At 47.6% G+C, this 26,800-nt stretch overlaps 1 pseudogene; it reads left to right on the plus strand.

The window, feature by feature from the left end:
- LOC125534794 (uncharacterized) overlaps positions 1-16,685 on the plus strand; it is an 80,753-nt pseudogene extending 64,068 nt beyond the window's left edge.
- The last annotated feature ends 10,115 nt before the right edge of the window (positions 16,686-26,800 follow it).

Below are 26,800 nucleotides of genomic sequence, written 5' to 3' on the forward strand. Positions count from 1 at the left end.
CCGGAGATAAAGATTTATATATGGGAAGTCCTGTTTTGGTCACCGGAAGAGTTTCAGGGTTGATCGGTAATGTACCGGGAGCACCGGGAGGGTCCCGGGGGTCCACCAAGTGGGGCCACCAACCCCGGAGGCTTGCGGGGGCTAAGAGTGGTGAGGGACCAGCCCTTTAGTGGGCTGGTGTGCCTCCCACAAAGGCCCATGGCGCCTAAGAGGTGGGAAGGGGGCAAACCCTAAAGGGGATGGGCCTTAGGGCCCATCTAGTGGCGCCTCCCTCCCCTCTCCCCTCTTGGCCGCCACCCTTGTCCCCATCTAGGGCTGCCGCCCCCCCCCTAGGGGTGGGAACCCTAGAGGGGGCGCAGCCCCTCCCCTTCGCCATATAAATAGAGGCCTAGGGCTGCCCCAAAACTCACGTGATTTGATCATGTTGGTGCAGCCCTGCATATCTCTCTCTCCCTCCTCTTCTGTGGTGCTTGGCGAAGCCCTGCAGGATTGCCACGCTCCTCCATCACCACCACGCCGTTGTGCTGCTGCTGGATGGAGTCTTCCTCAACCTCTCCCTCTCTCCTTGCTGGATCAAGGCATGGGAGACGTCGTCGGGCTGTACGTGTGTTGAACGCGGAGGTGCCGTGCGTTCGGCACTTGGTCATCGGTGATTTGAATCACGACGAGTACGACTCCATCAACCCCGTTCACTTGAACGCTTCCGCTTAGCGATCTACAAGGGTATGTAGGTGCACTCTCCTTCCCCTCGTTGCTGGTTTCTCCATAGATAGATCTTGGTGATACGTAGGAAAATTTTGAATTTCTGCTACGTTCCCCAACAATGAACAGTACCACAACGTATCATGCACATACACACGCATGAAGGATGAAGATCATTGGCCACACAGACACACATAGATAAACACATCTAATCTCAAAATTGAAACTACTTACTCAAGATCTTCCAACCACTGGAACTTTAGGTAAACATGGTCGTTTGTCTTCCCTCTTGTTGGTAGAAAGGAAATAAAATAAAAAATAAAACATGCTAAAACACATGAAAAGAACTCAGGACATTATATTAGAACCACTTGAAAAAGTGGCCCTTACGAGAGGCGCTATAGCCCGAAATACATTTCCATCCCAAACTTGACAAACATACAAAGTCCACTCCCCCATCGGATCAACAATATATGGGAAACTAATAATATACAACAACAACTCCTGGACCAACAAAGCACAAACCTGCTGACCCTCTACGAAATAGGCTTTCGCCACGGTTTATAGATAAAGCAACCACCCGATACAACAAAGAGTCCAATGCTGGTGCAAACAGTCCAATGCTGACCCTCTTACATAGACAAGAAACAATGAGTAAAATTAACTACTGCACAGATCTTGATGTTCTAGATCAAACGATTACATATATGACTAGGACTTAACTATTTCTCATGTGATTAAGAATTGGCAAGGACTTAGATATGGTCAGCTGCACACAACAAAATATATGCGATTTTAGTGTATCAAAAACTGCCAGTGAAATATTAAGAAAAACATACAATCACAAAAAAATTACACAAGGTCTGTAATAATTCGAATCAAAGTTTTAACTTTAAGTTTAAGCTAAATGTGCATACCAATTTTTTATTATGTACTATGAAAATAAAATGAAAAGTTAAATTAGAAAATGTTTATTTGTGTAGACAAATACACATTTAATTCAAAGCTAGATAGCAAAAGCGATTGCATGTTGTTAGTACTGAATCTGCACGAAGTTAAACTATGAATCGTGAAATGAATATGGTAGTTTGAGGTAGGTCCATAAGTTGATCTCCTTGTGCCACAATACCTGTTACATTTTCTTTGTACTCTACAAACATATGACAATACAAACTGTAATGTATGAAAACTGAAGTACAAAAACAATAAAAAGGAATAAAGTCCACAACTGAAGGAACATGGGCTTCTTGAAAAGTTAGTAGTTCCCGATTGTACCACGGGGGGGGGGGGGGGGGGGGGGGGGTTAACATGATTAACAAATCGTTGCGGCTGAAAAGTGGCCAAAAGAAGAAGAAAATGGAAATTCAAGTAAGTATTGTTTCTTTAAACGTTAGGAACTAGTATCCCTGGATATACTTTTACATCGAGTAGCCCTATATTCATACTGAAATGAAATTGACAAAACACAGCTAGGTTTCCCAAAAATACGTTTGTGGAAGACGAAAAAGGGAAAGCCACCAGGAGATAACACCCCCACGGGGCCCCAACATCGCACATGACAGCACATCCACACAGATCGCAACCACCGGGAAGACTGGACCAGCATCATACAGTTGTACGCATCCGCATTCTTGTTTCTGTGGCCCTTGTTTCTATGGCAAGTGAGAAGCTTGTAAAATCACTACTGAACGATCCACATGGAACTTACTGTCAAACATGTGTCATGCCTATATTTTACAAATTGCCCAAATAATTTATTATTATATTTTGTTACAATTTACATAAACATAAATCATATGCTTTTGCATGCCTAACCACACATAAATTTAAACGTAAAAAGGACTTCCACCCATCTCTGAGCCATTTGTAAACTAGGCATGATTATAAACTTATCCAAATTCACCACCAAAAACGTACTCTAGCAAATGATGTTCCAATTCAGCTCAGGGTTGTCAAGCACTTCTATTAGAGCTGGCACATCTAGATCTCCTTGGTCGAACTTTTCAAATTCTTTTACTGATCCCGCCATTTTCTCATTTTGCATTAGGTCCATACCACCAGGGCCAATCATCGCGCCATTTATAGTGTTGTCATCGCTGCAAGTGTGATGACCGTAGTACACAACATTGCACTTTGCAGCTTCCTCTTCGAAATTAAGAGAGCCGTTTTGATAGTGTTGCTGAATTGTCTTGGTTGCCGAGCAATTGCGTTATGTGTAGGCGCATCTGTAGTAGCTCCTGCTTAATCACAAGTTTGTTATGAATTATAATGAGAAATTGGTTGCTTAATAACTTGTAAATAAAACTAAAGCTTTAATTATCGATATTCGCCAGTCAGAAATGGCCAGAAAAAACCGCACCCAAACGATTGACCAGGTCATCGAGAGGGTCGTCATGCAACACGAAGAGTGTGACATGGGCATGACGTTCCTAGTCCACACCCCTAGCCCAAGCCTACTCTTACCGTTCACCCTCCTTGTTGTCATCCGCTCTCCATGGATCAAAATATATTCGACGACGGAACAAAATAGAGGGACATGGGGGGAGAAAGAACATATGCGGTGAGGATGCCGCGAGAGAGAGGAGGGGAGAGGAATGTGGGTTGGAGGGAGAAGATATGTAGTGGCAGGAGATCTCAGGTGAGTGGGGAGACCGGGGATGAGACTAGGACTATGGTTAACTTATTGTTCTTTGGTGCTTGCCTTTGATGTATTTTCATAACAGAGAACCATCTCGGACAAGTCTCACATGTGATGATTTACGAGAACCATCTCAAATAATGGAACTAGAATATAGGTTTTTGTAGTAGTAATGTGAAGATATGATTGAATGAATAGCTTAGTGGTAGTAGTATAGATACCTAGCATTTTCCCACCCGTTAATGTTTTTCTGCCCATATTTTCTCCAATGATGGCCATCATAATGTGGAACAACTGTTACTAGTGATCTTGATCGCTTGTCGTTGTTTCTCCTACATGATGCATACATATATACATATATAAGTGACAATTGATTGGCGAGATATATACCTCGAATGCAAATATATCGAGGAAGGGTCCAATTTAAATTTTATTCGAAAAGTTCAAACCTTCTCTTCTGACCAATGTTGCTGATCATAGGCTTCTCCTCTTGTCCCTCACCGGTGTTGGGCAAAATTACATCAACGCCTGTGAGGTCGAAGGCCGTCGCCGGTCCATGACCGTCTGCTTGTGTACTGATCCCCTGAAGCCTGGACATGACGCCGGCGATGCATTCGATCGCGTCGTCGAAGAGGCTGACGGCGAGGTCGGCTAACCTGCCGTCGGCGTCGCGAAGCGCACTCACGATGAGCGCTTGGAGCTGCCGGCTGAGCAACGCGTCCATCTCGGAGCCGCCATTGACGAAGATCGTGCTGCTGCTCTTCATCTGGTTTTCCAAGAATGCATATGCGGATCTGCGCGTGCCCACCTTATATAGTGGCGAAGGACTGCTGGTCCGTGGTTTAAAAGAAAGAGTAGTACGAGACCGACGACAGAGCACCAGGAGAGGTACGGCATGTTTGACTAGCCGGTCATCCGGGGTTGTTGCTCCCCGGTGATCCAATAGAAAAGATCAAAAGAGTCAGAGACCACCTCCAATCTGCATGCAATCATTAATGCAAGCATGCATATTGGAACTACAGTGCTACCTCCGTCCCGAAATGTAAGACGTTTTTAAACACTAAAATAGTATCAAAAATGTAATTAGTGCCTAAAAACATCTTACATTTCGAGACGGAAGGAGTAGTTAATTGGCTGTTTGAAAGTGCATGCACGCACTGATACACGGAATGAACAGTACTCAAAAGTTTGTATGTGCAATTATTCGTTCATGCATGCATGAAGCAAAGTATGTGATCCACCAAAGAGGTGGTGTACCGTATGAGCACCTAACGTATGGTCGTATTTAAATTGCACTCATGTTGACCAGGGAATGACGCACATGCTGAGCAGGAGAGTGACGTGAAAACTGAAAAGTAAGCAACCCAAACTATTTGAAATTACTCCCTCTGTCTCGTAATATAATAGTGTTTTTGACACTCGTCGAAGGAAGTAGTTTAGAACCAGATCGTATATACCAGTTGAGGAAACCACATGGTCATGAAAGGGTTTACCAGTTGAGGAAACCACATGGTCATGAAAGGGTTTACTTAATCTTGGGGGTGGGGGTGGGGTGGGGGGGGGGGGGGGGGGCTTTAAGCCGGCGGCGGCCATATGCACCGCACCATCCCAGCGATTTCATTTCGGCATTTTGCACGTGAAGAACCCTAGCATTTGTTTTTGCAAGTGGGTACTCACTACCGGAATCGCACCCTATGCCGACGGCCAGGGCCGTCGGCATAGCCCTGAATGGCCGTCGGGACAGGCCTATGCCGACGGCACCCGTCGGCATAGGGCCGTCGGCAACATATCCGTCGGCGTAGCCAGGAATGTCGTCGGCATAGAAAGGCCGTCGGCATAGTCCCTATCCCGACGGTGTCCGTACATCTATGCCGACGGCCCCGGCAGTCGGCAACGTTATCGCCTAACGGCGGCCGCCGTCAAGTGCTGACCAATGCTTGCTCGCCACATGGCAGGTCTGTGCCGACGGTCTAGCCGTCGGCATAGCTTGCCACTGGGAGCTCCTGGAGCAGGCCTATGCCGACGGCTTAGCCGTCAGCTTAGTTTGAAACTATGCCGACGGCTAAGCCGTCGGCATAGACCTGCCACGTGGCAGCCACTGGGAGCTCACGGCAGCTCTATGCCGATGGCCTAGCCGTCGGCATAGTTTCTGTCTGTTTTTTTTTTCTTTTTTCTGTTTTGTTTCAGCTCAATTCATTTGAATATATACAGCACACAACAAATATATGCATCACATAACAGCTGGCCCAGCAGCATCACAGAACAAATTCATCATCACACATCATAAGAAGCATCGCAAAGCATAAACATATAAGTATCATCACCACCAAGCATAAGAATCTCACAAACAACAATAAGAAACATCACAAGCATATAAGTATCATCACCACCAAGACCGCCAAAATGTGACCCAAAGGCTTAAGCGCCAGGACGTCGAGCACCACGGAGGTCGTCACCGCCAAGACCGCCGAAGCCCAGGTCGTCACTGCTAGCGGCAGTGCTACCGCCAAGACCGCCTCCTCCTCCGCCTCCGCCTCCGCCTCCGTGGAACGGAGTGGTCGGGCTCCGTGTCTCCGGAGTGCTGCGAAGACCACCGCCAACGGTAGATCCACCTGTTCCCTGGATGTTGAAAAGACATATGCACGGGATATATGACTGTGTTGAAAGGCATGACATGCTTTGGGTGAATAGATTGGGGATGAACTAACCGGCGAGGGGCCAGTGTTCTGTGCCACAAACTCCTCAAAGCTCATCAGCACTGGTTGTGCTAGAGGGTATTGTGCTGGAGGGAACTGAGGACACCTGCCGGCCACCATATCCTGAAAAGCCTGCTGCATCTGGCTATCCCTCTGCACTTGGTGTTCATAAAGCCTCTGATGCCACGCCATGGTCTCCTGGTGTGTGTACTCCATGTAGGCCTACGGTATGACATGATGGAACTCATAAAACTACTAAATGCGGAAAATGAAGTGAGAAATGAAGATAAGAGGGAAAATACTTACAGATTGTTGCTCCTGAAAGAGGTACTGTGTACTAGTCACTGGCTGGCTCGTGTGCTGGCTTAGGCTCGGGTCGATCCGACGAAGCTGTGTGTAGGAGATACTAGGAGTGATCACAGCATCGAGAACCGCCTCCCGACCGTGCTCCTTCGGCCCCATCCTCACCACCGCCATGTCGTCCAGAGGCGCCACAATGGGGTCAGGTGTGTCAGGATGTAACTCCAGATACGCTTCGGAGTAGGCCTTCTTCCTCCCCGCGGTCTTCTTGCCATAGTACTTGGGCTCGCTAGGCTTGGGGTCCTTCCGCGTATGGGCGATCTCCCACGCCTGCATGTGTGAGAGCGGCCGCTTCAGTTTCTCCTCCTGCACCACCAAACAGAGGTTAGTCATACATAAGAAAGTGATGGTAAATAGAAGAAGAAGAATGTTTAATGGGGTTAGTCATACATTAACTGCCTTGTGGAGATAGTGGTTTCGGTTTCCCTGAGCATGTACTCCCTCCGTCCCTCGGTTAGCCTTATTTTTGGTTCTCATAGCCGCCCAGGCTCCAGCCTCATCACACCAAAGATCCACCAATGCCGCCCAAGACTCGTCTTTTCCATAACACCAATTTGGACACACCTACATAATAAAAGCATAATGGCATGTAGGTGTGTCCAAATTGGTGTTATGGAAGCATAAAGCATAAAGCATAATGTACCACAAGGTAATGAAAGCATAATATATGAAAGCATAATGAAAAATCTTTTATACTTACCGCCAAGAACTCGGGCCTCTCCAAGGTAATGCCCATCCTCCGCGCTTCTTCCTTGGTCATCTTCACACCAAGATAGTCGTGGTAGTATGTGGAGATGGCCACATAGCGCACCTCGTACTGCATCTGGCGGGCCTTCTTCTTGCATTGGCGCAGCACGATCTGGTCCGCTCTAGTCTGGGTTGATACTTGGGCTCTTCTATATTGTATCGAGGCACCTTGTTATGCAGATGGGGAACGTGGTCTGGATAGTATGATGTCCTGAGGTCTGACACCTCCTCTAGGATAACTGCCTCAGCTATGGAAGCTTCAATCTTAGCTTTGTTTCCACATTTCCGTCGGAGATGCTTGTTCTGCCTCTCAGGGCCGTACTGCCAGCGATTTTGCACAGGCCCCCCCAACAATACCTCGTTCGCGAGGTGCAGAATGAGATGTGTCATCGGAGTAAAGAAGTCTGGAGGAAAGATATTCTCTAGCTTGACTATCAACTCCGGTGCCTTCTTATGCAATTTTTCAATCACCTCTTTACTTACTTCTTTAGCACAGAGCGTGCGGAAGAAATGGCTAAGCTCGGCAAGCACTCGCCAGACATGCTCGGGGACATAGCCTCGAACCATCACCGGCATTATCCGCTCAATCCATACATGGTAGTCATGACTCTTCAGGCCGGTCACTTTGCCTGTTGAAAGATTGACTCCCTTACTTATATTCGATCCATAACCATCGGTGAACTTCAAAATTTGTTTCAGCCAGATAAGTACTTCTTTTTTTTCTGGCGGTTTAAGGACAAAGTCAGCATCTGGCTTGAACCAGTTTTTTCGACCGCCTGTGGGAGGCTTCATGTTCAGGCGTGGTCTATCACAAATTCTCTGTTGATCGGCTCTAGCTTTTACGTTATCCTTCTTCTTATCAGGAATGTTGAGGATCGTGTGGAAAAGGGACTCTGCCACATACTTTTCGGTGTGCATCACATCAATATTGTAAGGAAGTTTGAGGTCCTTGAAATAGGGAAGCTGCGAGAAGGGGGTAATGTGCGTCCAGTTGTGCGCCTCACCATATCCCTCGAAGCCTTTGGCTTTGGCTTTGCCTTTGCCTTTGACTTTAGGCTTGAGAGCTTTTAGCTGAGCAAGAACATCTGCCCCCGAAAATGTTGGAATCTCGGTTACTTCATGAACAACCCGGCCTTTCGTGAAGTTCTTCTTGTCTTCCCTATCTGGATGGTCTGGAGGGAGGAACTGTCGATGGAGGTCAAAGGCTACATACTTGCCACCCTTACTCAGCCAAATCATTCGCAGAGCCTGCATGCACACTAGGCATGGCATCTTACCACTTGTACACCATCCGCAGAATAGAGCATAGCCGGGAAAGTCATGCATGCAATAGTGCAACCAAACTTTCATCAAGAAATTTCTCTGCAGATCCCGGTCGTATGTCAACCTCGGAAAGTACCAAGAATGGTGCAAAGCATCCACAAGCGGCTGCATAAACACACCCAATTGCTTCCCCGGGTAGTCAGGCCCCGGAATGATGAGCGACAAGAACATGGTCTTCCGTTGCATTAGGGCACCGGGAGGAAGATTGAGCGGAATTACAAACACAGGCCATCAGCTGTATGGATTGGACGACATACCATATGGATTCAACCCATCACCTGATATGGCTATTCTGACATTCCCAGCCTCGGCTGCTTCCTCGGGGTATTCTTCATCGAATGACTTCCATGCTTCCCCTCCCGATGGATGTATGATTTTTTTTGGTTAGCTGCTTTATAAAATCAAGATACCGAAGAACCTTAACGGGGATGGTTAGCTGCTTTTTCTCACCATCCTCACCGACCACCTCAATGTACCGAGACGAACCGCACTTCCTACAGTACTTGTCATCTGCATACTCGTGCCTAAACAAAAGGCAATTCTTCGGGCAAACATCTATTTTCTCATAATCCATAGAGAGTGCCTTCATGATTTTCTTTGTATCGTACATGCTTTTCGGCAGTTCATGACCCTCAGGGAGGCTGTTAGCCCATACTCCTAGGAATGCTTCGAAGCATTTCTGGCTACAGCCGTACTCAGCCTTCACTGCAATCAGTTGGAGATGGCATCCAGCTGAGATATTTTCGCACCCGCATAAAGAGGTTTCTTCGACGAGGCCAAGACCTCCAAGAAGGCCTTTGCGGTTGCCTCCGGCTCCTCCGGTTCAATCTCTGAAGGTGTCGCATTTGCCGTTTCTGCAACAATGACATCATCTAGCATGTCCCTGACCCCGTCGTCCTCATATCCATCGATGCGTTGTCGCATCACCTCCTCTCTACCACGGTCCTGCACGGCTATGTTTATCAGCGGCATGTCAAAGTTTGGCATATATCCGTGTGTGCAAAGGTGCTCACTCATGTCCGTCTGATTTCTACGGTGACGTCTGGCACATCTCGCACAGGGGCATGGTGGGATAATTCTCATTGGACGACGGAATATCTCCTTCAAATACACATCGGTTTTCGCGATCCACTCTGATGTTACTCGATTCCGACGGATAAAACCACTGTACATCCACTGATTATCTGCCATCCTCTGCTTTTTTGCAAGCCACACAACATAATTAAGGATTCACTTAAATTAATCACATCAAATTTTCAGTTTCTACCGCGTTGAATCCACCTACATCTCTAATAGGTAAAGATGGGTCCTAATCCCACCCGAGGATGTGTAGATTGAGTACGTTCTCCATTCTACCCCGTTCTGAGACAAAATTTCGGCAGCAACTCCCCGCTGTTCTCCAGATACACGTCTCGGCAAATAGCCGAGAGAATGTGCTCTGGAGAACAATGGGGAGGCGCCGCCGAAATCCTGTCTCAGAACGGGGTAGAACATGGAGAACATACCCAATCTACACATCCTCGGGCTGTCCATGGAAAACGCTGGACAATCCGAAAGAGCTGCGGCGATAGATATGCAATTGAATGCATATTTATCGATGCAACCCTTTCGGACGGGAGACGCCTAGGTTACGCCACTTGACTTGAGAATGAAATCTAGTGATATGAAAAATTGGAGGAGATGGACTTGTAGCTCACCCTCGGCTGTAGAGGAAGTAGTCGAACAGCAGAGGGATGCTCAGGGGGACCAACGCGCCGGACAACGGTCACTCCAATGAAATGCTAAACCACAAAGCCTGCAAATTCCATCGCGACAAAAAATTAGAACATCACAACTCATATAGCATATTTAAAACATTTAAACATGCATTCATTTATTTTTGCATCATGTAGGCAAAAAAACTAACAACATTAACAATATATTCATCATCGTCATCACATATTCATCATCATCATTATCACCTATTCGTCTAACCAAATTTTTTTACTACCTATATTCATCATCGTCATCACATATTCATCATCGTCATCACATATTCCTCATCGCCATCACATATTCATCATCGTCACCAATTTTTTTTCAAGGTATGCAACATATAGCATCTCATCTAACCAAATTTTTTACTACCTATCTCACTATCTATCTAACTATCTACCTATCTAACTATCTATCTAACTATGTATCTAACTATCTAAATACCTATCTAACTATCTATATCTAACTAGCTACAAAATTACTAAAAAAACACTAAAAACTTCAAAAAAAATCACCTTCGAGAGGGCCGGCCGGAGTTGGGGCGGGGAGGCGCGGGGTAGGGGCGGGGCGGCCGGCGCGAGGTCGGGGCAGGGAGCCGCGGGGTCGGGGCGCGGCGGCCGGAGTGGGGGCGGGGAGGCACGGGGTCGGTGCGAGGCGGCCGGAGTTGGGGCGGGGAGGCGCGGGGTCGGGGCGGCCGGAGTCGGGGCGGGGCGGCGCGGGGTCGGTGCCGCCGACCGGCATGGGGTCGGGGAGGGGCGGCGCGGAGTCGGGGCGAGGCGGCGCGGGCGGCGGCGGGCTCGGGGCGGGGCGGCGCGGGGTCGGGGCGGGGAGGCGCGGGTGGCGGCGGGCTAGGGGCCGGGGGTGGCGTGCTCAGGGCGGGCGGCGGAGGTGGTGGGCGGCGGCACGGGTGTGGGTCAGGGAGGAAGAGGGAGATGGCGAATGGGTGGTGCGGGGGCGAACCGCAAGGGGATAAGGCCGGCCCTATGCCGACGGCCTGGCCGTCGGCATAGGCCCGCCACTTTGCCACGTCATCGATCCGTGGACATGTGCGTTTCTATGCCGACGGCAAGGCCGTCGGCATAGATAGGAGGCCTATGCCGACGGCTATGCCGTAGGCATAGATGGCAACTGCTTTTTAAAAAAAAATAGTCCCACCTCGCCGAGGGAAAAGCAATTTGACCTGTTTAAATAGTTCACTAATCCATACGTTATAAGCTCCGGTATTCATTAGACTTACATGAAGAAAATGGACAGTTGCTGTGAACTTTTCAGTGCTCGGTATAAGATGTTCTGCGGTAACGATGCCATCGCCGTCCGTGAGGGGGGCCATGCCCCGGAGACGCGTCCCGCCTATTCGGACATGCCACCACACCACCCCGCATGTATGAGGGCCCGGTGCGACGCTCCGGTGGCATTGCTACCCCCCAGTGCCCCCGTCCCGCCTAACCCTGTAGCGTTTGACCACGGGATCTACCCCTTTGACTTTGCACGGACGGGCTTTGACCAGTGGACCTCCCCACCCGGTTGTGTTAGGTCAGCCCATAGGAACACTTTGGAGCAACATCCGGGCCAGACCCACAGCAAGATCCCCTCCGTGTAGACCCCACGCGTCCGTTTCCCCCTTCCAGATGCCGGCGGCGGCGCCGTCCGTGAGGTTGGGCACACCCCGAACACGCGTGCCGGGCGTTTGCAACCGCCAGAACACTTCCAGACTTGTGAGAGGCCGCCTACGCAAGATTTGGCGGCATGCTAGCCCCCGGAGGCCGCCGGCCAGAGCCGTAGACGCGCGAAGGGCAATCCGCGTAGAGGGAATTTTTCGGATACTTGTCCATCACCAAAAATTATGAAAAAATACCATCGTCCCTATAGCACATGTTCCCACGTCGTGCAAAAAAACTCATGATTTTATCGCGCTCCGAGTATTTAGTAATATTGACGCCGCATCGTTACCGCACAACGTCTACTACCGTGTCATCGCCGTCCGTGAGGGGGGGCCACGCACCGGAGACGCGTCCTGCCTCTTCGGACATGCCACCACACCACCCCGCATGTATGAGGGCCCGGTGCGACGCTCCGGTGGCATTGCTACCCCCCAGTGCCCCCGTCCCGCCTAACCCTGTAGCGTTTGACCATGGGATCTAGCCCTTTGACTTTGCACGGACGGGCTTTGACCAGTGGACCTCCCCACCCAATTGTGTTAGGTCAGCCCATAGGAACACTTTGGAGCAACATCCGGGCCAGACCCACAGCAAGATCCCCTCCGTGTAGACCCCACGCGTCCGTTTTCCCCCTCCAGGTGCCGGCGGCTAAGCCGTCCGTGAGGGGGGCACACCCCGGACACGCGTGCCGGGCGTTTGCAACCACCACAACACTTCCAGACTTGTGAGAGGCCGCCTACGCAAGATTTGGCGGCATGCTAGCCCCCGGAGGCCGCCGGCCACAGCCGTAGACGCGCGAAGGGCAATCTGTGTAGAGGTAATTTTTCGGATACTTCTCCATCACCAAAAATTATGAAAAAATACCATCGTCCCTATAGCACATGTGCCCACGTCGTGCAAAAAAACTCATGATTTTATCACGCTCCGAGTATTTAGGTATATTGACGCCGCATCGTTACCGCACAACGTCTACTACCGTGTCATCGCCGTCCGTGAGGGGGGGCCACGCCTCGGAGACGCGTCCCGCCTCTTCGGACATGCCACCACACCACCCCGCATGTATGAGGGCCCAGTGCGATACTCCGGTGGCATTGCTATCCCCCAGTGCCCCCGTCCCGCCTAACCCTGTAGCATTTGACCACGGGATCTAGCCCTTTGACTTTGCACGGACGGGCTTTGACCAGTGGACCTCCCCACCCGGTTGTGTTAGGTCAGCCCATAGGAACACTTTGGAGCAACATCCGGGCCAGACCCACAGCAAGATCCCCTCCGTGTAGACCCCACGCGTCCGTTTCCCCCCTCCAGGTGCCGGCGGCGACGCCGTCCGTGAGGGGGGGGCACACCTCGGACACGCGTGCCGGGCGTTTGCAGCCGCCAAAACACTTCCAGACTTGTGAGAGGCCGCCTACGCAAGATTTGGCGGCATGCTAGCCCCTGGAGGCCGTCGGCCACAGCCGTAGACGCGCGAAGGGCAATCTGCGTAGAGGGAATTTTTCGGATACTTCTCCATCACCAAAAATTATGAAAAAATACCATCGTTCCTATAGCACATGTGCCCACGTCGTGCAAAAAAACTCATGATTTTATCGCGCTCCGAGTATTTAGTAATATTGAAGCCGCATCGTTACCGCACAACGTCTACTACCGTGTCATCGCCGTCCGTGAGGGGGGGCCATGCACCGGAGACGCGTCCCGCCTCTTCGGACATGCCACCACACCACCCCGCATGTATGAGGGCCCGGTGCGATGCTCCGGTGGCATTGCTACCCCCCCCCCCCCCCAGTGCCCCCGTCCCGCCTAACCCTCTTGCGTTTGACCACGAGATCTAGCCCTTTGACTTTGCACGGACGGGCTTTGACCAGTGGACCTCCCCACCCGGTTGTGTTAGGTCAGTCCATAGGAACACTTTGGAGCAACATCCGGGCCAGATGTTGCCGTGGGCCTCTGGGCTGACCTTACACAACCGGGTGGATACGTCTACTGCTCAAAGCCCGTCCGTGCAAAGTCAAAGGGGTAGATCCCGTGGTCAAACGCTACAGGGTTAGGCGGGACGGGGGCCCTAGGGGGTAGCAATGCCACCGGAGCGTCGCACCGGGACCTCATACAAGCCGCGTGCCGGGTGCCTACGCCTGCCACCATGCTTATATAACCGTAGGAGGGCCACCGCAATACCTGGCGGCATTTCTACCCCCAGGTACCCCGTCCCGTCTAACCCTGACACAGACGGCCGCCGGGTCTATCCCTTTGACTTTCGCTGGACGTAGTTTGACCGGTGGACCTTTTCACCTTGTTGTTATAGCCCAGCCATAGCTACACCCCCCCCCAACACAGTCCCGGCACAACCCACCCCAAGATTCCCTCTGCGTCGGCCCGACGGGGCCGTTTCCCTCCTCCGGGGCACGGCGGCATCGACGCCCGTGAGGGGGGAGGGGGCACACCCCGGAGCCGCGTGCATGCGCCTGCCACCACGTTTCCACAACCGTAGGAGGGCCCACCGCAACACCTGGCGGCATTGCTACCCCCCACAGGTACCCGGCCCGTCCCATCTAACCTCTCCGTGACACGACGGAAGAAGGCCCGTGTGGGGGGCAATCGATATATGTTTTCTGTACATTTAAGTTAATGAAATTAGTATTGGAAAAAAATAAAAAAAATAAGAGAAAATACAAAAATATAAAAATATTATTAGAAATCTATGCCTACGGCAAAGCCGTCGGCATAGCTACGGCTACGGAACGGTAGAGCCCTGGATCGATGACGTGGCGTAGGGCGGGGATCAATGACGTGGCAAAAACCATGGGCCAGGCCTATGCCGACGGCCTAGCCGTCGGCATAGAAATGCCACCCCACGGGACCGGCGAACGACGCGGATCGATGACGTGGTGGCGCGGCGAATCGATGACGTCGGCATAGCTATGCCGACGGCTCGGCCGTCGGTGTAGCTATGCCGACAGCCACCGTTAGCCCGTCGGCGCAGCCTGACGCCGTCAAACTGCCGTCGCCGCCCGGGTAGACGGGCCCACACGATATGCCGACGGCCTGCTCTATGCCGACGGCCCCCGTCGGTATATTCGGAAAAACGCCGACGGCCCCCGTCGGCATAGATGGTTATACGCCGACGGCCTTTCTACGCCGACGGCTTTAGTTGTGCCGTCGGGGTATGCCCATATATGCCGACGGGGGCCGTCGGCATAGATATGGCCGTCGGCAAAACAAGTTTTTCTGGTAGTGACTATATATAGCTGCCACAACATTGCTGTATACTGCCGCCTGGTAGCAAAAGCTTCGTCTTATGCATAATGAACACTAGTAGAGTAAGATGGCCTTTTAAATGAGCTTTTTGAGGGTGATCGGTAGGAGCCAAGCAATGATTAAACGAAATATTACTTGTCATTTACATACTTCATACATCTCCCAATCATCGCCTCCACCTAAGTAAAAAAGGTGCTAGGGTTATCTCCTAAGGGCTCCGTCACTAGTGGCGGAGCTTGGTGTAGACCAACAGAGGCAATTGCCCCCGCCCCACATATTTTTTGCAACTATTAAAAAATATGCTCTATTTTAGGCCTAACCAATGTTTAAACTAGAGATTAGCCCCACCTTCCCATTAATTTGCTCCCCTTCAGCTAATGGCCCCCTCTTGGCTTATGCTCAAGCTCCGCCACTGTTCGTCGCCGTTGATTCTCCTCACATCTATTGGCTACCTGTGGGGCACTTGGCTCTGGGTTTTCTATATAGTCTCTGGTTGTCCTAGCTTTAGTTGGAGTAAGTCTAAGTGGGTGGCTATGGTGGGGAGACGATGACACCATCGGCGGCAAGAAATAAGTCTTCCATCTCAGGCGGAGGACTGTCGGGTTGCGTGGGAGGAGCTGCGCGACAGTTCATGGCGGAATCGGAGGCGGAGATCCAACGCGAACTCTAACGCCACCACTACTTCGAGCATTACAACAACATAGTGATCGACGACGACAACATCGACAAGCTCAGCCTAGGGGACACGGAAGCCGAGGCCAACGACGCGTCAGACGGAGAAGTCGTCAACATGTCATTGTACTATGACGAGGCATGGAGCCCCCTGATTGAGCATGGGCGTGACGATGAAAGGGTGCGCAACCACTTCCATGAAATTTTGTTTTTCGTTGGACACAATATTAAGATGCAAGTCTAGAGACCCTACAAGATGGAGGTAGAATCGACCATCAAAACCGTGGGATGGGCGGTGGAAGGACACTGATCATCATTGAGGTGCTTCTGGATATCGGGGCACCTGTATGGAAGATGTTGTATTCAGCCGTGAAAACCTGCATCGCGAGTAAGATGATAATTGCGAGCCGCTCCGACAAGATTAAAAGCTTTGGAACCACCAAACCCCCCAGGTTACAGTTCCTTTCTCAAGAAGCATAATGGTACTTCAGTGAACAACTAAAAGCAAATATTAACCTTCATTTATGGAGCATGGCCTTTGCGGCCCTGAGGAATTTGAAGCAGACAAGCAACTTAGTGTATGGGGAGTATTTCACTTATCCTTGGCCAATGCAGGAGACATGATATTTCAAGAGAGTGAAGAAAACTTCTGAATGTGTTGTGATGTTTGCTGGCCACCAGACATGTTCTGTTGAAACTGGACCCGAAGCTCTCAACATGATTAGCATGCAAGATCTTCTCATTGGAAGTGTTAGGCCTAGAGGGAAATTCAGCGTCCATCTATGGACATCTCGTCTGCCTCCTCACTACAACTACTCTGTTCGCTGTGAGATAAGGAGGCCACACCGCCTAAACAAACACTTTCAGAAGAGAACCGTCTGATTAGTTGTCTTGTCCTTTATTTATTTTTCTCTAAATAGATTATTTGAAAGCTCATGCATGGATCGTGGTTCCCTTGAAGTGATGCAAGTAGAGTAGATATATATTGTGAGTTGTGGCTGTTCTCCTTACTGAAATATCCTTCTTTTTTCTTTTTTTTTCTCTGTTTGGAGACTGGGGAAATAGTACAAATTATATTGTGATTCTGTGTGGTTGTTCTAGCTGTAAGTAATAATCATAACTTTTGGAAGTTCCTTTGAGTGGATTATATCAGCCAGGCACTGATTTGTTTCTATTATGTTGTGTGTACTGACCAATGAGAAACTTGACATGTTTCTTAAAACTGTTTAAGACTCACCTGTCCGCCTAATCTACTTCATTGAACAGATTACATTGCCCTAGAAAACAATGCCAAAAAATCGTTTCATGGGACTATTTTTAATACTTTATATGTAGATCAAGGTTTACTCCTGTTTAGTTGTGGGGCACAAAAGAACGTCATTACACAAGGACCGAGTACAGACCACACTCGACGGCCCTCCTACTTCAAGGGGGGTTAAAATCTTTTGTTCTCAGGAGTGACCTCGAGGTAGCAATGGACATTTAAGTCAAATTCCTGATCTTTTTTATGACGGGTGTATGCACTTTTCCATGTGCTCTACGAATGTCAATGCTCAAAGGTGGCGCATATATATGTGCAATGTAAAACCTTAAGCAGTCCCTGAGTCATGTCATCGATTTTTTCTTTTGCATCTTTCAACTGATTTTCTGTTGTTGAGAAATGCATCTTTCAAGTGGTTGTACTGCACTATGGGGTCACAAAACAGTATACGGGGGCCTATTGCTTTTTATTGATTATGGAGGATCAAACCCATCAGTACAGGCCATGTATCTTTTGTTTGTACTTGGCCCGTTTTGTGTCTTCTGGTTGGTCAGTCTAGTCAAATTAGACTGCAAACTAAATCAGAAACAATCGAGCGGGTTGAGGACAAAGGACTAAAGCCTGCATACGTGGTGCAAATGATTGGACACAAAATTTGACTTATGGTTAATTGAAATCAGTCGACTGTTAGTTAGACATACTCTTAATCAATATGAAGAATTAAAGAGAAGTTCACTAAAAAGAGATGCCAAAAGAAATCCTATTTCTCTAGATATAATGAGTAGATATATCACGAGCAATTGAAAAACGTGGTACCCCATACTCTAGACATGCATACAAGATGCATGCTTGGTGGTTGGCGTTGGCAATTTGTGTGAGGGAAAGTGGACACTAGTAGATGGATATGCATATATATATGAGGGACATTTAAGAGTTCACTTCATCATTAGACCTAGTTCATGTACATACAGTATTTGTGCATAGGAGATTTAATTATGCGAGACATTGGAGGAACCAAGAGTTTGGAAACAGACGATGCACTTTGATTGCCACCGGGTCCACATTCAAGCCCGCCTTTCTTTTGCATCAATGTAGTAATCAAGGAGCCTGAAGGAATTCCTATGGAGTATGCCTCCAAGGGTCTTTTCTTGACCAATTCGGTCACCTACAGTTTCGGCGTCTTACTTCTCGAGATTTTAAGCGGGAAGAGGAATGCAAGCTTCTTGAATCTCACAGGACACTGCCAGAGCCCAAGTAGCCAGCCTACTACAATGCCCGGATATCAAGCATCCGGGAGTCAGACAGGCCTGTTGCCGGGTCTTCCATCGTAGAGTTGGGAAGATGGCTCTGAAAAAACCTGGTCCTTGGCCTGCTTTTTAATGTTTAGTGGAGGGCCTGAACCAACCGCTTTATTGCATTTTATCAGATCCGTAATTCAATGTTTGCATTTTGCTCACTTGGTGTGAAAATTGATGACTGGGCTTGATTCTCTTGCTATAGACGCGGGGTGGCTATTTTTAGTGGCAAGGTGTACACAACTGTCACTTGCATTACTTCCATTGCGTAACTATGCATCCTGACCACATATATATAGATGTCAGGGTGCACACACTTGTCACTTGTGTGTAAAATTCAGAACCTGACATGATACAGGTTGCACATACACAAGAACAGGACATGCACTCAGATTCTCTTATTGATGCATACAAAACTGCATATATGTTGTGTGCAAATTCAGAACTTCCCATGTTACAGGCTGCACACAGGCAAGAACAAGACATGCCATTTGCATATTTATTTCATAATTATGACTTGCATTCATACATGCTTCGAACATATTTCATGGTTTTCAATTGCATGCATACAACATACATATTTATTCCTTCCAAACTACAAATCTGATCAATAAGAGTTCCTTGGAAGACCAAGCGGACGGATGTTGCTCCCTGGCCGACGGGCCGGTTAGATCCTCGGATGCCGCAGCCGATCACGCCATGCACGCCGTCGTGTTTCAGTAAGTTCCTGAAAATCCACTACTTACATTTCGGTGGATCCAAACACTTTTTTTTTTTGCAAAAAAAAAGAAACACTTTTTTTCTGGCATGGATGCAAGCCTCCTAGCATCAACAGATCTTGCTATGATTCTGCTTCTTATTGACAGTATTTAGTTAGTACGGGTTGCTGTGTTAGTTATGGTCAAGCTACTCCTGTATTAGTCAGTTCTTACATCAATTTGAACAAGAGGTTCATGTATGCAAGCTTAAGCGTCCTGGTTGGCTGGTTTGCAAAGCGTGTTGCAGGGTCACTTTCATAGTTGAAAGTTTCAGTGCCCACTGAATAGAACATAACACAAGTTGGGCTTCAGTTTTGGCCCATTAGCACATTGAGGTCAAATTTGTCATTTTGGTATCTTGAGCATTGTGTTTGAATTTTGATTTGAATTTTTGTGACAACATACATTGATGTTGTGTCGATACACTATTTTTTTTCTGGATTTTTAAAATATTTTTCAATGTGCAATGGGGTCCGGTGCACCGGTAGCACCAATTGCCTTGGTGCACCAGATACGTTCCCCCGTTTCTGGAGCATGGCCCTTGCGACCCTCAGGAATATGATCCATAAATTTACTGCTGTATGGTGAACATTTCAGTGACCCTTGGCAGATGGCAAAGCCGGTATATGTTAGGAGAGCAAAGGGGAACTTCCTGTGAATGCTTGGTGATGTTTGGTGAGACATGTTCTGCCGAAACCGGACCTGAAGATCCGGAGATGATGAGCATGGAAGATCTTCTATTCAGAAGTGTTAGGCCTAGAGGGAAATTCAAGGTCCATGCGTGGACATCCCCCTGCCGCCTCACTACAATTACATCCTTCATTGTGAGATACAGAGGCCACATCGCATGGCCGCCAGGAACAAGCGCTGTCAGAATATTTAGTCGCAGCTGACTAGCTCATGCATGGTTGATGGTGTCATGTTGAGGCGTAGGGGCAAGCCAAACGAGCCCGGTTAGGGCTGTCAACAGTTCCAACCAGGGATTCAATCTAAAATTTACGACGTCAACAGTTCCAACAGTTCCAACAGTTCCAACGAGGCGTATGTTGGTTTGAATTGAACTTGTGTTTGTTTGACCGAATTCATTTTTTACTCTGCTAAATTTACGAGATTGACTAGAAACATCTAAAATTTACGACAGTATAATTAATCCAAGCCGTTTACTCCCGTAATTTTTAAGGAATCCGCTAGAGATGCCCCGTTGTGTAGAGACTTGCCTATGAATATCTTTTCATGACATTGACGGGCTCATCTCCTAGCCTCCCTACAATAATAAATCATCGGCATGCATATATGTAGTGGCTACGTGCGGCACTATCATGACCACAAATGGAAATCAACCCCGGATGCAAGTTGCTAGCTAGCCAACATGCATGCCTGAGACTGACTTGATACCTTTACATATGTACTTATTCCCTTGTTCCAAACGTAGCACTGTAGAACTGACAAGCTACGTACCAACCTACACGCATGCGTAATGGGCCAATGGCGTTGTTCCAAATTTATAGTGCCAATTGACAAGCCACCAACCTAGTCGGCTACTCACCTTGTTCCATATTTAGCTTGTCTTGGCTACCTAACGCTAACGGTGAGCCTACAGAAGATGCAACCATGCACGTACGTACTGTTAGTTTAATCTTGAAGTAGTATTGCGTTAAGTTTGTAGCTGGTTCAAACTGCTATGGACTTGGCTAGATGCGTGTCAACTTTGGTATGTGGTGGTCAAGGTTGCCGTGTGATTAGATTAGGTAAGAGTACTAGTCCGTGTTCTGATAAGTTTCTTAGGTGTGCGTCCGTATTGTATTTGGACGTCTAGTTGAGTCGGTTTGCTAGCCGTAGGTCAAGGTCCAATATATATGCAGGTATACGGGCGTGAGTTAATTGTATCGTGGAGAGAAAAGAGAAAGAGGAAGAGAGGCACGACACGTGCCTTTGGCAAAAGTTTTGTGTTTGCGTGTTCATTGTAATTTGATGTGATCTATCCTGTGGGCAAAGTTCCAACAATTGATATCAGAGCAAGGTTCGAGTGAAGCTGCGCTTGCCCCGTGGTGGCGACCTACTAGCGCCTCGGGGTGGGCAATATAGTCACTGGATGGAGCGACGGACGAGGAGGATCAGGCGATTGTCGTTCATTGGAGCGACAAGGAGGGAGACGGCAGGTTGTCGTCAGAAAGATGGTGAAAGGAGATCATTGATGGGAGAGGTGGTGCCGAGGTGCGGTGCTAGAGCTCATCAAGATTGTCCTCCGGGGGAGTCGGATGAGTCAAGGAGTCGTGCGTGTTTGCACGATCAGTCGTCGTTGCGTCGGTGAGTCGTCGTCTTGTCCAAGTGCTCGTCTCTGTGAGGATCGGTGAAGATGAAGCGTGTCACGGTCGATGGGCTGTCCGGTATGGTGTAGTACCGAGGGCGAAGACGTGAAGTGGAGATCAAGCTCAAGCATGTAGTGGGACGAGGACCAGTGAAGGGGAGCCTCTTCAATGAGGACCTGTCTCTACATGGGACGGTGTGTGATCCGTTGGCATGTATTGCGCTAGGTGTGGGCGGTGTAGTCTACATGGCAGCGTGACTGGGAGTCTGTATTATACGTCAGGATAGATCGTCAAGTCGCGGATCCACAATAAGTCAAGATCAAGAGAAGTACGAGGAAGCTGACAAGTCAAGATTAGGGGGTGATTGTTAGTTTAATCTTGAAGTAGTATTACGTTAAGTTTGTAGCTGGTTCAAACTGCTATGGACTTGGCTAGCTGCGTGTCAAGTTTGGTATGTGGTGGTCAAGGTTGCCGTGTGATTAGATTAGGTAAGAGTACTAATCCGTGTTCTGGTAAGTTTCTTAGGTGTGCGTCCGTATTGTATTTGGACGTCTAGTTGAGTCGGTTTGCTAGCCGTAGGTCAAGGTCCAATATATATGCACGTATACGGGCGTGAGTTAATTGTATCGTGGAGAGAAAAGAGAAAATAAAAAGAGAGGCACGACACGTGCCTTTGGCAAAAGTTTTGCATTTGCGTGTTCATCGTAATTTGATGTGATCTATCCTGTGAGCAAAGTTTCAACAATTGGTATCAGAGCAAGGTTCGAGTGAAGCTGCGTTTGCCCCGGGGTGGCGACCTACTAGCGCCTCGGGGCGGGCAATATAGTCACTGGATGGAGCGACAAACGAGGAGGATCAGGCGATTGTCGTTCATTGGAGCGACAAGGAGGGAGACGACAGGTTGTCGTCAGAAAGATGGTGAAAGGAGATCATTGATGGGAGAGGTGGTGCCGAGGTGTGGTGCTAGAGCTCATCAAGATCGTCCTTCGGGGGAGTCGGATGAGTCAAGGAGTCGTGCGTGTTTGCACGATCAGTCGTCGTTGCATCGGTGAGTCGTTGTCTTGTCCAAGTGCTCGTCTCTGTGAGGATCGGTGAAGATGAGGCGTGTCACGGTCGATGGGCTGTCCGGTATGGTGTAGTCCCGAGGGCGAAGACGTGAAGTGGAGATCAAGCTCAAGCGTGTAGTGGGACGAGGACCAGTGAAGGGGAGACTCTTCAATGAGGACCTGTCTCTATATGGGACGGTGTGTGATCCGTTGGTATGTATTGCGCTAGCTGTGGGCGGTGTAGTCTACATGGCAGCGTGACTGGGAGTTTGTATTATACGTCGGGATGGATCGTCAAGTCGCGGATCCACAATAAGTCGAGATCAAGAGAAGTACGAGGAGGATGACAAGTCAAGATTAGGGGGAGATTGTTAGTTTAATCTTGACGTAGTATTGCGTTAAGTTTGTAGCTGGTTCAAACTGCTATGGACTTGGCTAGATGCGTGTCAAGTTTGGTATGTGGTGGTCAAGGTTGCCGTGTGATTAGATTAGGTAAGAGTACTAGACCGTGTTCTAGTAAGTTTCTTAGATGTGCGTCCGTATTGTATTTGGACGTCTAGTTGAGTCGGTTTGCTAGCCGTAGGTCAAGGTCCAATATATATGCACATATACGGGCGTGAGTTAATTGTATCGTGGAGAGAAAAGAGAAACAAAAAAAGAGGCACGACACGTGTTTTTGGCAAAAGTTTTGTGTTTACGTGTTTATCGTAATTTGATGTAATTTATCCTGTGGGCAAAGTTCCAACACGTACAACGCAGTGACACGCGTGGTCTACGTTTCGTTGCCGGCAGGGCCTAGCGCAATGTGGCACACCTATGCTTTAATTTATTTGGCCTGTTGCTGGCCTGTTTCCGTATTATATTATGCGCTTCGAGTTCGAGTATTGAACACAACCGCCTGCATGCATGCCCGCGCAACACCGTCCAGCTACTCCTTTCCTTCCTTAAGCGAGTCTGCTGATCCAACTCAATCGGAAGCTTAGCAGGATTCAGGGACGCTTTGTGGTTGATCTTCTCCCTAGCTCAACCAGGTCAATGTAAGTTCACCATTTTCTTGTCATTGTTGATTAATTTGGCGTCAGCGCGCTTTAGCTAGCGCATCTCTTAACTTGTTTTATGTATCACGCGTAGTCCATGTGTAAAGCCTTTTTCCACAACCTGGTTTTGTTACTCCCCTCATAGCTATGGGTTACATGCATACAATACAATCTACTAGGGAGTATCTAGCATATTTAGGAGGATGTTGTGGTACTAGCCATGTGAACATATATACGACTTTATGACGTTTTTGGTTGCTGGCTTGTGGGTCTTTTTCCATTTATTGCAAAAACATGTCAAAATTATTGTCCAACTTGTAATCTTTTTCACATAGTTCATATGTGACGGTCTATGAACGTCATAGATTCCAATGATGTGGCAGACAATGTGGATCTGATGTGGCGGACCATGTAGTAGTCGACCCAATTAAGGTTTTTGCTCGCTTCTGTTGTTCAATATGTCTTTAGTCCACAAATTTCAATCCAGGGCATTAGCCCATTTCATTCGGTTCATGAGCATATTTCGGAGCCAAAATTATTTTTGGAAGATACCTTCTCATATCATTAAACAAAAGACGATTTACATAAATACATGCAAGAAAAAATCACATTGTGCGCCAATTACAGAAACACAACCAAGAAAAATTACACACGCCACATGAAGCTTTGAGACAAGACACTTCCCTAAGAGCAAAAGCAAAGAGGGCCAAAAGAAAACACAACTTGCAAAAACTTCCTTATAGGTTTGTATGACCCTCTACAAGAGTGGTGACTGCACCCCTCCACCATCGCCCATCGCTCATCAGAGGTCCTCGACTGACCATCCCTTCACCGTGGAGGCCGGACCTTTGGTGGACTGATGGTAGCATTCTTTTCCATCTTCGCTCGTTTCCGCATCATGTGATCACCACAAATGTCACCCATGTACGCTAGAGCTACGGAGGTAGGGATGCCACCTCCAGGATAGATCAACTGTGCTCCCGGATTCGTGACCAACGTGCAAGCAACGACGATGCTCCCAATCATGTGGGAGCTATTACCCCATGAAACATTTAATTCATCATTTTTATTTATTTAGAATACAACTTCCTTTATCACCTCATCAATGTAATAATTGTATTTTCTGCTTTTAAAAATATAAAGTTAAAACATCCAGTGTAGTACCTTATTGAAATATATTTAACTAAAATGGATTTTTTGATACATGGGACATACTACATCATATTGTTTTAACTACGGAGGTAGATAAAGTTAAAACATCCCTACGGAGGTAGGGATGCCACCTCCAGGATAGATCAACTGTGCTCCCGGATTCGTGACCAACGTGCAAGCAACGACGATGCTCCCAATCATGTGGGAGCTATTACCCCATGAAACATTTAATTCATCATTTTTATTTATTTAGAATACAACTTCCTTTATCACCTCATCAATGTAATAATTGTATTTTCTGCTTTTAAAAATATAAAGTTAAAACATCCAGTGTAGTACCTTATTGAAATATATTTAACTAAAATGGATTTTTTGATACATGGGACATACTACATCATATTGTTTATTACGAAGAAAAGACTTTATTATGAATTCTTTTGCTATTATTTAGGTATTTATTAAATATATTGATATTTACTACATAAAATTTCAATTTGGACTACATGTATAAAAACAAGGCATATGATTTAAAATAAATCTCATATTTAGGTAATCCAATACTCTTTTAGCTCCTATCCAGAAAATATATTAAAATTTCTAGTGGATGTTAGGATTATTCGAGTTATGTTTGGAATATTAAATTACACTCATTTGTTAGTAATGTTTTAAATCTTGCTATTCAAAAATGTGGAAATGGGATGAATAAAAATATTGAAATATTGAAAAAAATACCATATATTATTATTCATAATTTTGTGAGTTCATAGAATTAGATATGACTTTCTACAAGACTAGTTTGGTTTTACTCTTTTTCTAATGAAGAGAAATAAAAAGATATGTAGGGAAACTTATGCTGGCCTTGAATGACATATTAAGCTATGAACCAATTACCAGAATTTTGTGACTGGTTTTTATTTGTGACGATAGTAGTCCTTTCATAGTAAAATGTGTCACTGTATTTGATCCTAGTGAGCCCACTTTTGATCAGTTATGAAAATCCCATAATTTAGGCCAATCCATGACATTTCTAAGAATGTCACCAGAAATTCAGCATAGATCAAAGTATGTGTAATGTAGGTAGTGGAGGGGGGACGGGTGGAGACCGCTGAAGATGGTGTAAACTAAACATGGCCAATAGGCTAGTGCTTTGTGGGGCGGCCCAAAATCCCGCGAGCTCAACATGGGGCTAAATGGGCCGTGTCTGGCCCACGGCACACCTAGTGTTGTGCTCGGGATCTTGGGCGAGGTCCGCATGCCAACCTGACTTGACACGTTTATCTAGAAATCCCTGCTTCCCCTGCGCCATGCTTCCTCTCCCTTCCTTCCCTCTCATTTTCTTCTCCATCTTTATCTCTCCCTTGATAGGAAGTGAGCCAATCATGGCGCCCTGCACAAATTCAAGCTCGGAGCCCACCCCATTGGCACCGCTGCACGGTTCAAGCCACCGCAGGTCGGCCTCCACAACTGAACGCTCATGCAGGTGCACCGTCGCACGTAGATCCAGTCGCCCTTGTGGCGCTTTTGTCAGATACGATGAGATCCTGCTGAAAATTGCACCGCCGACACCCGGGTCGCCTTCTGCTGTCGAGAAACGCACCCGCCTCCAAAAGTAATTGGGCCAAAAAATTCACATGGCCCATAAGAGATAAACGTGCCACATGTCGACATGTTTGAGCACGACCATGAGCATGATTGGTTTGATGCCAAAAATTGGCATGACAACGTTTGGCAAATGCCAAATATTGGCTAGTTCTTGGTTAGTTACCAAATTTACTTGCCGGCCTCACAAGAAATTGCTAATTATTGGCAACATTTGATATTGCCAATTGTTGGCTTGCCATGTATGGGCAATGCCAAATGTTGGCATCAAACCATTATCCTCTATGTCCTGCCTACAATGAGGCAGTAGCTTGCATCGCCGGCCCAGTAGCGCTATCGTCACACCCGCCTTTTTCTTTTCATTTGTCTATCTTTTTTCTCTTTTGTTTTTTCTCTTTATTTTCATTTTCTTATTTTTCGTATTAATTTTTTAAAATCTTAATTCCATATTTAAAAAATACTAGAAGGGTTGGGCGCGCTTTGCTGCGTCATTGGTGTTGTTGAGTTTCTTAAAAAAATTACTCACTATATTTCAAAATA

Source organism: Triticum urartu, chromosome 2A (assembly GCF_056163025.1).
Source record: "Triticum urartu cultivar PI428250 chromosome 2A, HENAU_Tu73, whole genome shotgun sequence".
Lineage (NCBI taxonomy): Eukaryota > Viridiplantae > Streptophyta > Magnoliopsida > Poales > Poaceae > Triticum > Triticum urartu.